Source organism: Vombatus ursinus, unplaced genomic scaffold (assembly GCF_900497805.2).
Source record: "Vombatus ursinus unplaced genomic scaffold, bare-nosed wombat genome assembly UNPS02015255.1, whole genome shotgun sequence".
NCBI classification, from domain to species: domain Eukaryota; kingdom Metazoa; phylum Chordata; class Mammalia; order Diprotodontia; family Vombatidae; genus Vombatus; species Vombatus ursinus.
The window spans coordinates 6,980,689-6,994,063 of NW_020955033.1; positions in this window are offsets into that span (position 1 = coordinate 6,980,689).

Genomic DNA, 13,375 nt, shown 5'->3' on the forward strand with positions numbered 1-13,375 from the left:
CCAAAGCCTAAAGCACTATGCGGCCTTCTTCCTTAAGGTTGTTTGATGAGGATTATTTTAAGAATCATCCATAGGTATAATCACTGGACAAAGAAATACATGGGGAACTCTCAAAACTTCCTCTACCAATGTATTTGGTCCCTTTATCTGCAATTTCCAGTCTTAAAAAATTGCCTGAAACATTGATAGATTAAATCACTTGACCCCTGTCAAGGACAGGACTTGAAACCAGCTTTTTTGGTTTGTTTGTTTGGCAAAGCAATGGGATGCAGTGACTTGCCCAGGGTCACATAGCTAGTAAGTGTCAAGTGTCAGAGGCCAGGTCTTCCTGAATCCAGGGCTGATGCTCTATCCACTGCACCATCTAGCTGCCCCTGAACCTAGGTTTATGGCAACATCTCGAGCCATCACACCATGCTCTGAGGTAAATTACATAGATGAGCAAACTTCCTAATGGTTGGGACCAACTTGCAGAAGGTGGAGGAAACCTGAATGCCCAACAAAGGAGATTGGACTGTTTAAGGCAGAGTGTGGGCATGGTGCAAAGAGGACTAGATTTCATATCTGAATACTTCTATAGCATGGCACTGTCAGATCTCTCCTGGGATAGGCCATGAAGGCATGAGCACCACATCTTCAAAAGAACATTGACAAGCTATGGAGCATTCAGAGGACAACCAAAGGGATTATGAAGGGTGTCAAGCTTATGACATATAAGGGTCAAGTATCATTTGGGAGAACAGAAGACTATTAGCCTGGAAAAGTGAAAATTTGGGATAGGGGGGAGGTGCATAATAACTACTTTTGAGTGTGTGATAAGTGGTCACATGAAAGAGGGACTCATTTAGTTCTGTTTAACCCCACAAAGAAAAGCTGCAATGACTGGAAGTTACAAAGAGGCAAACTAAAGTGTAAGGCTGCACTTATAGTATCTGAAGAATAAAAAAATAGCATCATTAAGAAGGCAACGGAGAAGCACATGAGTGTGACTAGGCTTCACCAAATATACAATGAACTAGGAAAAACATGAGTAAAGGATGACATCAAAGAAGTGTATGATTGAGAAAGGAGGTGGGCTAGTCAAGGGGATTACCTGTGGGCAGCCCATGTGCTCAAGTGGTAAACTCATTGTATTAGAAAAGAGCAAGGAAGGTACCCAGCCCATTGGGTGAGGCCTCTGTAGTTAAAGGAGGACATATACAAGATTTGAACAAGAGGAGCAGCTATGTATGCCTTATAATCTGAATCACTGGTGAGAACCTCCACATTACTGAGAAATTGCATTAATGTGAAATCTTAGGCTCTGGCATGGCTTGGCTTGCAGAAAAGGTGCATTGCTCTCCAGGTTGCATTGTTGGCTCATCTCCACAGGTCTTCCTTTTAGAAACCTCTTCCCCTTAAGAGCTCACTCCACTCCTGGATGACTTCTTACAGCAGAAATACCTCCAAACACGCACCTTCTCCTTCTGATCGGTTGGATCCTCTCAGAACCTCAGTTTTGTTGTTGTTGTTGCTGTTTTTGATTTGTTTTGTTGCTAGCAAAAAAAAACCATTTATTTAAGTTTGTAGCAAAACAGAAATCAGAAAAAAATTATACATAGGCGAATATATACCAGACAATACAGAGTAAAGGAGCACTTCTATTGAGAGCAAGGTAACTCAACTCCACCAAGAGAGAATGCCCTATATCTCACTCAAGGGCAAGTTCCTTGAAGTCTCTAATGTAGCAAGTTGAGACCAGGAACATGATGGAGAGTCCTATCTCCTCTCATGTTGGCTTTTTCCCGTACTCTTTTCCTTCAGTAACCTTAAAGAAAGCAAACCTCTCTCTATTGTTATTGCCAACTTCACATGGCACTGATCTCCACCAATAAGGAAAGAGTCTCATACCAATTGGCTTTGAGACTCAATTTACATTCCTCAATTTTAAGGATGAAACCCAAGTAACCATGTCTTTTTTCTTTTTTAGGCTACACTCTTGACTCATCTCCACCAGACTTTGTCTACCATGCACTTCTTCCAAATAGACACACACACACAGACCTGTTTTTGGCTTACTTTTAAGAGGTGTCTTTCTCCATTAGAATATAATATGATTAATATAACCTAACAATGCTCAGGGACCATCTTTTGTTGTGCTTACATTTGTATTTCCAATGCTCAGCACAGTTCCTGGCTCATAGTAAACATTTAATGAATACTTTTTGACTTGGAGAGGAAAAACTTTTTCTGCTGAGATTCATATTTGCATAAATCTTTAGGTAAATATGATGTGACCCTAAAGTACTATGCAAATGTAAATTATCATTAATAATAGTGTTTAATGCATTGCATTATCTGATTATCCATATTACACAAAGGTACAAAAGTTAAATTGCTGCCTATCAAGAAACCCTTGATTTTCAAAATGGAACTGACTCACCAAGAAATCAAGAAGTATTTCCCCAGTACTCTTAGTACTCATCACAATCAATAGACCTTGTTTTATCTTATGTGTATTATAAAGAACACATTGAAGATATTAATTGCCAGACAGTTAATGGTACAATAAGGTCCACAAAAATAATTGGAAGCCTTGTGGCTATTCTTTTGTTTCTTCTGAGATTTCCCCTTTTGTTTAACTTGACATTACTGAGTTTAAAAAATCAATAAAATAAAATCTAGTCATTCCTGGGTCTTTCAAAGCTGATCTTTGTCTCCAGGTAGGGTGTCTTGGATACAATAAATATGACAGCTTTTCTTTAACGAAATGTGGTAAGTTAATAAAGGGCCTCATCCGTCCAAAGAATGTGGCATTACTGTGCATATTTTTAACTCATTATAGAATCATAGATTTAGAGCTGGAGGGGAACTTAGAAGTCATCTAGGCCCACTCATCATTTTATAGCTGAGGAAATTGGGACACCAATAGGTTAAGTAACTTGCCCATAGTCAAAATGATGTAACAATAATTTGTATAGCACTTTAATATTAGTGAAGCATTTTATACTGATGCTCAGAACATCCTAGTGAGGTAGATATCATTATTATCCTTATTTTAGAGGTAAGGAAACTGAGGCAAACAGAGGTAAAGTGATTTGTCTAGGACTACATAGCTAGTAAGCATTTGAGGCAGAATGTGAACTAGGTCTTCCTGACTATAAGCCCTGATGTTCTCTATTTGCACCAAGTTCAGTGCTCCAACCACTACAGTTCACATCCTCTCAATTTAGGAATTTTCTTGAACTTTACAATAATATATTGAAATAAATTAATTACCTGAATTAAGAAGAAAATCCAATTGCTCCTTGTGAAGAAGTAAACTCTTTTTCATAAGAAGATTGATATGGTGTTTAGTCCACAGTGAATTGAAGTCTGGTGGAAATTGTACCTGATAATTTACTCAATTATCCTTAAAAGTCAAAAAGATAATCAACTAATTTGTTTAATTATATCATGAATTTAACTGATGGACTGAAAATTATTTAGGAGTATGTGTAGAGAACTCGTTCCTTGCATACATAGCTCATACTTAACTCCAGTGAGATTTAGATACAAAAAAAAAAAAAAGATTCCTTCCAGTATTCTTACCTTGCTTTTTCTTCCCTTATAGCAATCAAAGTTGATAATTAGGGTTAGCAATGTTAAGTGGTTAATGATCAGATGTAGGGGACAATCTAATTTCATTTGCCATGCTATCATAATTCACTAGAACACCATTCTAATGGATCTAAAGGGGCTACCATTTATGGCTTCAAAGTGGTCTTATTCTTGCAATAATAAATGTATTAAGTAACCCTGTAAAAGTTAACAGAAAGATCAGAATTAGCTGAGAAATATATAATATATGGAAGGAAAAGCAAAGTTTAATTACAATTGATTTCTCTAAGCTAAATACTGTGCAACTACAATTACCCAGCCTCACTCTGATGAAGAGATATTTTTTATGGGTTTTTTTTTTTTGAGATATTTTAAAAGGAACATTCAGTCTTTCTTTGCAGAACAAGGAACTATGGGTGAGGAATACTACTTATGCTGTGTTGCTTAGTTTTGGTGAACTGCTTTCTTTTTAAAAAAATTGTTACAAGGGGATGGCTTACTGTAGGGGGTTATGTGGCATTTAAAAAGTTCAAGAGACATAATTTCTGGGTAACAAGTGATTTTATTAATAATGCCAGCATTTTTAATAAAAGGGCAGTGGCACTTCTGAATGCCAAAGACAGTCATGGCTGGGAGCTCTTGGTTTATATGCCCTTGGAATAGGGATATTCCTGAGGGTGGCTAATTAACTAATTAATTTGACTAATTAACAATTATTGAGAGGTGGACTTTACAAAGAGAAATGAGCTCACTCCAATGACAGACTGAGAGTGACATCATATCACTCTTAGAGAGACTATCCCTAAACTCAGACTACCCCCAGTCTTCATCAATTTAGACAAAGAATCTAGATCCTCTACCCAAATCCGAGCTTGATAGAGTAGCAATAACCAGACTGAAGAGTATGATAATCCTATCTTCCAATAGCCCTTGAGATATTGAACAAGGTAATCGGATGAGGGAAAAAAAGCTGGGGTCTCCTCAATTTTAATGATTGGCTAATAATATAAGAGAGATAATCATTTCTCTAAGGGAGGAATATATTTGGAAAAGGACATGATATAAAAAGTAAAGAAATAAAAGTTGAAAACTTAAAAGAAAAGAAAACAATTGATTTGGCTATATATAATTCTCAGTATTTGTAAGTTCCACTGTGAAAGCAAATTATATATCCTCATAGTAAAATTTAATCTTTCTAGTCACTAGGGTGTTATTTATGCACTACCTCAATAATTGAATTGGAACATGGTGAGAGGCAGTGTCATGTATTGGATAGAGAGGTGGCTTCAGAACAGCTGAGTTCAAGACCCACCTCTGACACATACCTTTGTGAGATACACTATGGGGAAAGTGGGGGAAAGTCACTTAGCTTCTGAGTACTTTAGGCCAGTGGTGTCAAACTCAAATAAAAATGGATTCCTACAGCTCCATGTTGACTTAGAATATGCTTCCATGGATTTAATTAACATATCTAGGTTAATGACTCTCAAATCTATGTATTCTGCCTCTACCTCTCTCCAATCTCACATTTCCAACAGCCTTTCAGATATTTTGAACTAGATAGCCAGTACACATCTTTTATTGAAAATGTCCAAAACAGAACTCATTATCTTTCCCCCTAAACCTTACTATCTTCCTTGCAGAAAGCAACACTTACCTCCCAGTCCCTCAGGCTCACAAACTGTTATCCTTCACTATCTCCAATATCTCAGCTCCCTATCCAATTTGTTGCCAAGGCCTATTATAAGCAGAACGTTGTGCACAGTAACAGTAATATTATAAGAATGATCAACTGTGAAATACTTAGCTACTGTGATCAATACAATGATCCAAGACAATTCCAAAAGACTCATGATGAGAAATGCTATTTATATTCAGAAAAAGAATTGATGAAGTCTGAAAAAGCACTTATTTTCACAAGTTCCATAAAACCAACTAATCTTATTTTTCAGTTTAATATTTTGTTCTTTGTTTTTACTTTAACAATAAAATTATGTTCAATAAAGGGCCTTGAAAGTATTAATTAAAAATGAATTGGAAACTAAATAATCTCATCCTAAAGAATGAGTAGGTCAAAGAACAAATCATAGAAACAATCAATAATTTCATTTAAAAAGAATGACAAAAATGAGACAACATTCCAAAATTTGGAGGGTACAGACAAAGCAGTACTTAGGGAAATTTTTATATTTCTAAATGCATACATCAATAAAAGAGAGAAAGAGCCAATCAATAAAATGGTCAAGCAACAACGACAAAAACTAGAAAAAGAACAAATAAAAAATCCCCAAGTGAACATCAAAATGGAAATCCTAAAAAAATCAAAGAATAGATTAATAAAATTGAAAATAAAAAATTAACTAATAAATACAACTAAAATATGGTTTTATTAAAAAAAAAACAAGATAAACCATTAGTTCATTTGAAATAAAAAGAAAAGTGAAGATCAAATTGGCTGATTGTATGCTTAGAGAAACCTAGAGAATCAATGAAAAAAACTAGTTGAAACAATTAACAACTTTAACAAAGTTGTACGGTATAAAATAAACCCACATACATCATCATTATTTCTATATACTACCAACAAAACCCAGAAGAGATAGAAAGAGAAATTCCATTTTAAATAACTGCAAACAATAGAAAATACTTATGATTCTATCTGCCAAGACAAAACCAGGGATTATATGAACACAATTACTTGTGTTTTTCACCAGAGTCAGATTTAAACAGTTGGAAAAATTTTAATTGCTCATGGGTAGGCCAAAACAATACAATAAAAATGAAAACTCTACCGAAGTTAATTTACTTATTTGGTGCAATACCAATCAAACTACCAATACATATTTTCTAGAGCTAGAAAAAAAATAATAACAAAATTCATCTGGAAGAACAAAAGGTCAAAAATATCAAAAGAATCAATGAAAAAATGTGAAGGATGGATTGCAAACTATATTACAATGTGGTACTAGCTAAGAAATAGAGAGGTGGATCAGTGAAATAGTTTAGGTATACAACACAGAATGTAGCAAATGACCATAGTACTCTAGTGTATGATAAACCCAAAGATCCAAGTTTTGGGGTAAGAACTCAACAAAAATTTGACAAAAATTTGTGGGAAAACTGGAAATCAGTTTGGCAGAAAATAGGTATAAACTAACATTCACACCATATACCAAGATAAGATCAAAATGGATAAATTATTTAGACATAAAGAGTGATATCATAAATAAATTAAGGAAGCATGGAAAAATGCACCTGACACATTTATGGAGAAAGGAAGAGTTTATGACCAAACAAGAGAGAGAGTGAATCACGGAAAGTAAGACAGATAATTTTGATTGCATGAAATTAAAAAGGTTTTGCACAAAGTTATAATGCAGCCAAAATTAGAAGGAAAGCAGAAAACTGGTGGAAATTTTACAGCAAGTTTTTCTGATAAAGGCATCATTTCTCAAATATATTCAGAACTGAGCCAAATTTCTAAAAATAAGAACCACTCCACAATTTATAAATGGTCAAAGGATGTGAATAGGAATTTCTCACAAAAACAATCAAATCCATCTCGTCACATAAAAGAAGGTTATAAACCACAACTGATTTGAAAAATGAAAACTACAAACAACTCTGAGATACCACCTCAAGCCTATCACATTAGCTAACAGGACAGAAAAGGAAAAGAAAACTGCTGGAGGGGACATAGAAAAATTGGTGGGGTTGTGAACTACCAGTCTATCCATTCTGGAGAACAATTTAAAACTATGCCTAAAGAGCCATGAAACTGTGAATACCATTTGACCTAGTTAGTCCCTTCTTTCAAAGAGCCCATGATATGGAATAAAGAAGGCAGGAGAAGAGCAGTGTGATGATAGGTTCAAGTTTCAACCATCTGAAACATAGAGTTCTGACCCTCAAAGTTGGCTACCATTCACCTGTTTAGAGGTCAGGGAACACAATTCCCCTATAGTAGCTCTCTGCACCCTGAACTTTCAATGGTTCACAGGAAAACTGTATCAAGGGCAAAGAAAGAAAAAGGAAACTTTAGAACTCTGTGTCCAGGTCTTACCATTTCCAGATGATTTACCAAACAGCATCCCTTGAAAGCTTTTCTGAGGTTCTTTTGGATTCTAACAGAAATGAAACAGTATTGCTGAAAAATTCACTACTTTCAGATTAGGAAAGCATCATGTGGACCCATTAGGAATCTCAAACTTTTCAATCTTCATTCTTATCCCACCTTCCACATTACAGAAAAAAAGAACCCTACCCCCGCTTTCTTCTCCGATTCAAGACCAATACAATAATTCATTTATCATGTTTACTAGATTTCTTCATTCTGTAAATTGTTTGCTCAGGTAGATTTACCAAGGGATTATAGCATAATAATTTTAGGATAATTGAGGATGAGTTAATATGTAATTATTTTTGCAAGTAAAAGTCTCTGTACTTCTAAAAATTATCACCTAGTTTACAAACATAAGCTTATAGCATTGAAACCAAATTCAGTAAATGGATTGTAGGTCTCAACAAACTACATGCATAGGCACAAGCTAATTGTATACATTGAGTTAAAAAAGAATAAAAAAAAACCTGCCATTTTCTCCTGAGGCTTTTCTTAAGACAGCCACTGCAAAAAATGAAATAGAACATACACAATGGTGTATGGAAATCTATCTTACCCTACAGGAAAATAAGGGGGTGGGGGACAAGAGAGCAGGTTGTTAATAGAGGGGAGGGCAGATTGGGGGAGGGGGTAATCAGAAGCAGACACTTCTGAGGAGGGAGAGGGTCAAGTAGGATAGGATGAAGGGAAATATACTTAGTTTATCACAATAGGACTACTATGGAAGTGCTTTGCATGGCTACACATCTATAACCTGTATCGAGATGCTTGTCTTTTCAATGAGGGTAGGTGGGGAGAGAGGAAGGGAGAAAATTTGTAACTCAAAGTTTTAAAAACACATGTTAAAAAATAAAAAAATTTTTAAATGAAATAGAATTGAATAAATGTAATATAACAGTGATTCTTTTTCTTATCCCAGTTGCATCAAGTGTTATATTATTTGTTTGTCTATTTTTGCAAAGAATTTTAGAGTAAGACTGTTGGAATAGCATAATGTTTATATGGAAGCATTATTTTCAACTATGTCTAGAGGAAAAAAATTTACAGGTCTAAGTTCCTGCCTGAGATGTGTCATACACTTTCTATGCCTCCTTGGACAAGTCATTTAACTTCTCTGTATCTTTTCTTCCTCATTTACAATGTAAACAACAATACTTGAGCTACCTATGTGACAGCCTTCTAACACCAAAAAATGTCACATATGTAATGTATAAGTTCAAATAACTATTTAAATGTAAGTTATGATCACATTCTTTTCATCTTGTTCAATGGAAGTCAGATAGAAATGTTCCTGAAATAAGTCATTATCTTACTGTTATTTCCTTTATGTTCAATGTTTTGAGAACTACTGCACCAGTGAGTAAAATGACTGTTTTTTGGTAACTGGATAAAGGCATTGCTATATAAAGTCATCTTCTGTAGTCTCATTGATGGCATCTGTGGGACAATAGCAGGTAGGATTATGAAGAACATATATATACACATATGTGTATGTATGTACTGTGTATATATATATATATGGGTATATATACATATGTCAGTGTGTATACAAGACACATATATACATATGCATGCATATATAACATGTATGTATACATATTTATATATACACATACACATGTACACATATGGGGTTATATACACTGTTATTGTTTTTCCTTTGAAAAAGAAAGGGATGAATGACATCACAGAGTAATGTCTTGACTCCTGGGTGAATTGGAATTAAGTGAGTCATACTTGCACAAAGTCATCAGCCTCATTATCTCTTCCACAGACATCTGAGTCCAGTAGCAAGACAAAAGTCAGAATGACTGGTGATGGCCTGGGTTGTAGTGGATGACCTTGGCATTTTCAATGTCTGAACAAGCTTTAAGGACTCCACAGCACCTGCTTAAGCTATCTTCATGGCTTGGAACAAATTGTTCTCATCTGCCCATTCCCCTGGGGGGGCAGTCTTCATGTGATTGGGATATATATCCCCCTCACTCACCAACATGTTTGAGGCCTGTTGATTACTCTCAACCTTGTTTGGCCTGTCTGCCAAGACAGTTTACCCAAGTGTGGTATGGAGTATTCAAGAAGGACTAGCACTCATGATATGGGGACTTGCTGAGCCCTTTTTCAGGGCTCATCTACCTTTGGTGTTCACCTGTCATCCAACTCTCATCTGTGGCTCAAAGAAACTGTAGCATACATACACACACACACACACTTTATTCTATTTCTATTTTTTTTTAATTTCTCCTGTTAGATCTATTTTGAAAGATTTTTGTTGCACTCAGCATGGAGACTGTACTTTGTTTAGTGACATGTTAAAAAGTGTACTTAAGGTTTTAGAAATCACTGCTCTATACAAATACTCCCTTGCATATATTCTACAATCTAATGACATTAGCCTCCTTACTGTTCCTCACAAATAACACTCCATCTCCTGACTACAGGCATTTTCACTGGCTGACCCATATGCCTAGAATTCTTTCCCCTTTCATCTCCTCCTCCTGGCTTCTCTGGCTTCTCTCAAGTCCCATTTAAAATCCCATCTTCCAAACCAAGTGGCACAGAGAATTGAACATGAAGTCAAGAAGTCTTAAGTTCAAATCCAGTCGCAGACACTTACTAGCTGTGTGACTCTGGGCAAGTCACTTAACCTCTGTTTGCCTCAATTTTCCCAAATATAAAATGAGGATAATAACAGCACCTACCCTACAGGGTTATTGTGAGGATCAGATGAGATAATATTTGTAAAGTGCTCTGCAAAGTGCCTGGCACATAATAGGTACTATATAAATGCTTATTCCCCTTCCTCCTATCTTCTATAAGAAGACTTTCTTGATCCCCCTTAATGTTATTGCCTTCCTTCCATTTATTATTTCTAATTTAGCTTGTATATATCTTGTTTGTTTGTTTTGTGATAGTTTGTATATCATCTCTCCCATTAGAAAGTTATCTCCTTGAGAGTAGAGACTGTTGGTTTTGCTTTTGTTTGTTTTTATTTTTCCCTTTCTTTGTATCTCCAGTTCTTAGCAAAGTGCCTGGCACATAGTAGGTGCTTAATAAATGTTTCTTGACTTAATAATGCTCTGATTCTAGTACATATTATGAGTGGAATGCTCAACAATATCTGGGTTCTATATTTGTAATACGAGAATGTGGTATCTGTTAGTTTATTAAGGATAGCAAACTTCTTGTTATAAAATTCTGGCCAGTTAATTGTATCTTTCTAAATTTTTGATAAGTGTTAAATACTGGCAACCTGAAGTAATATGCTTCATATACTTTTCCCCTAAGTGAATGAATAAATAAACAAAAATATTTTGTACTTTTTGTTGCATAAATTGCAATAGGCAACTTTAAAATAACCATTCCCTAATTTCTGATCTGAAACTATCATAAACAATTCTCTTTCTCTAAACAAATATGAATGACATTTTATCATCATCATGAGTATATTATTTCACAAGTAAGACAGAAGTCACCTGGTATGAACTCTTACTTTTGTCATATTAACATTCTTCTATTTCTGTAACTGTTCTTATCTTTGGAAAAATGGGACCTCTACCCTTCTTTAAGACTGACCAGAGGGGCAGCTAGGTGGTACAGTGGGTAGAGCACCAGCCCTGAAGTCAGGAGGACCTGAGTTCAAATCCGGTCTCAGACCAAACACTTGATACCTACTAGCTGTGTGACCCTGGGCAAGTCACTTAACCCCAATTGCCTTAAAAAAAAAAAAGACTGACCAGTCTAGGGGGCAGAGCGAAGATGGCAGAGTAAAAGCAGTGACTTGCTTGAGCTCTCCCCCAAACCCCTACAAATACCTATAAAAATGGCTCTAAACAAATTCTAAAGCAACAGAACCCACAAAAAGACAAAGTGAGACCAATTTCCAGCCCAAGACAACCTGGATGGTTGATCGGAAAGGTATATTGCACTGGGCTGGGAGAGGAACGCAGCTCAGCATTGGCACGCAGGCCACAGGGAACCTGGAGCAGGCCTCAGAGGACTGAATCTCGGGTAACTGTGGTGGTTTCCAGAACTCTCATTCCATGAACAAAAAAGACAACTTAGAAGGTCAGTGGGAAAAGTCTGTTTCTGCAGTGCTAAGAGAGAAACCCAGTGCTGTTCCAGCCCCAGTCCCCGAGTGTGACCCTGAGGCAGGGGCTGCCTCCTGAGCTTCTGGCCCACAAACTGAGGGAGAATCAAGTGGCTGATCAGAGGGAGATTGCAGGGATCTCTCTCTGCTGGTGCAGGATTCTCTTGCTTTGCCCGTGCTTGGATCTGGGTCACAGTTCTGGGTGGTGGTCTTGGGGAGAGGAGGAGCACTGACATGGTAGAGCTTGTAGTGACAGAGAGGAAATTCTCCTCACAGATCCAAGACAGAAAAGAGTGCATGTGGTCACTCATAGACCAGAGCACAGGCCAGGAAAGGAGTAAACACCTCACACTTGATCATAGCACCTCAGAAGAACTGAAAATTTACAGGTCCCTAGAAGTATCTCTGAAAACAGCTACACAAAATCCCTGAAACTTGGGACAGTACATTCTCCACACTGGAAACAGACCCCTACCTTAACAAAGAGTTTATAACTCAAATAATTGGCTGGGATCATGAACAAGCAGCACAAAAAGAGTTAGACTATATTATTTTACTTTGGTGACAAAGAAAATCAAAACATACAACCAGAAGAAGACAACAAAGCCAAAGCTCCTACATCCAAAGCCTCCAAGAAAAATGTAAATTGGTCCCAGGCCATTGAAGAGTTCAAAAAGGATTTTGAGAAGCAAGTAAAAGAAGTAGAGGAAAAACTGAAAGCGATGCTAAAGGAGACCCAAAAAAAATACTGAAGAAAATAACACCTTAAAAAATACCTAACCCAAATGGCAAAAGAGGTCCAAAAAGCCAATGAGGAGAAGAATGCCCTAAAAAGCAAAATTGGCCAAATGGGAAAGGAAGTCCAAAAGCTTTCTGAAGAAAATACTTCCTTAAAAATTAGAATGGAGAAATTGGAAGCTAGTGACTTCAATAGAAATCAAGGCACTGTAAAACAAATCCAAAAGAATGAAAAAAAATAGAAGAGAATGTGAAATATCTCATTGGAAAAACAACTGACCTGGAAAATAGATCAGGAGAGAGAATTTAAAAATTATTGAACTATCTGAAAGCCATGATCAAAAAAAGAGTCTAGACATCTTCTTTCAAGAAATTATCAAGGAAAACTGCCCTGATACTTTAGAACCAGAGGGCAAAATAGAAATTGAAAGAATCCACTGATCATCTCCTGAAAGAGATCCCCAAAGGAAAACTCCTAGGAATATTGTAGCCAAATTCCAGAATTCCCAGGTCAAGGAGAAACTATTGCAGGAAGCCAGAAAGAAACAATTCAAGTATTGTGGAAACACAATCAGGATAACACAAGATTTAGCAGCTTCTACATTAAGGGTTTGGAGGGCATGGAGTATGATATTCCGGAGGGCAAAGGAGAGATCAGATTACAACCAAGAATCACCTACCCAACAAAACTGAGTATAATCCTTCAGGGTAAAAAATGATAATTCAGTGAAATAGGGGACTTTCAAGCATTCTTGAGGGAAAGACCAGAGCTGAATAGAAAATTTGACTTTCAAATACAATACTCAAGTGAAACATGGAAGAGGTAAACAAGAAAGAGAAATCATAAG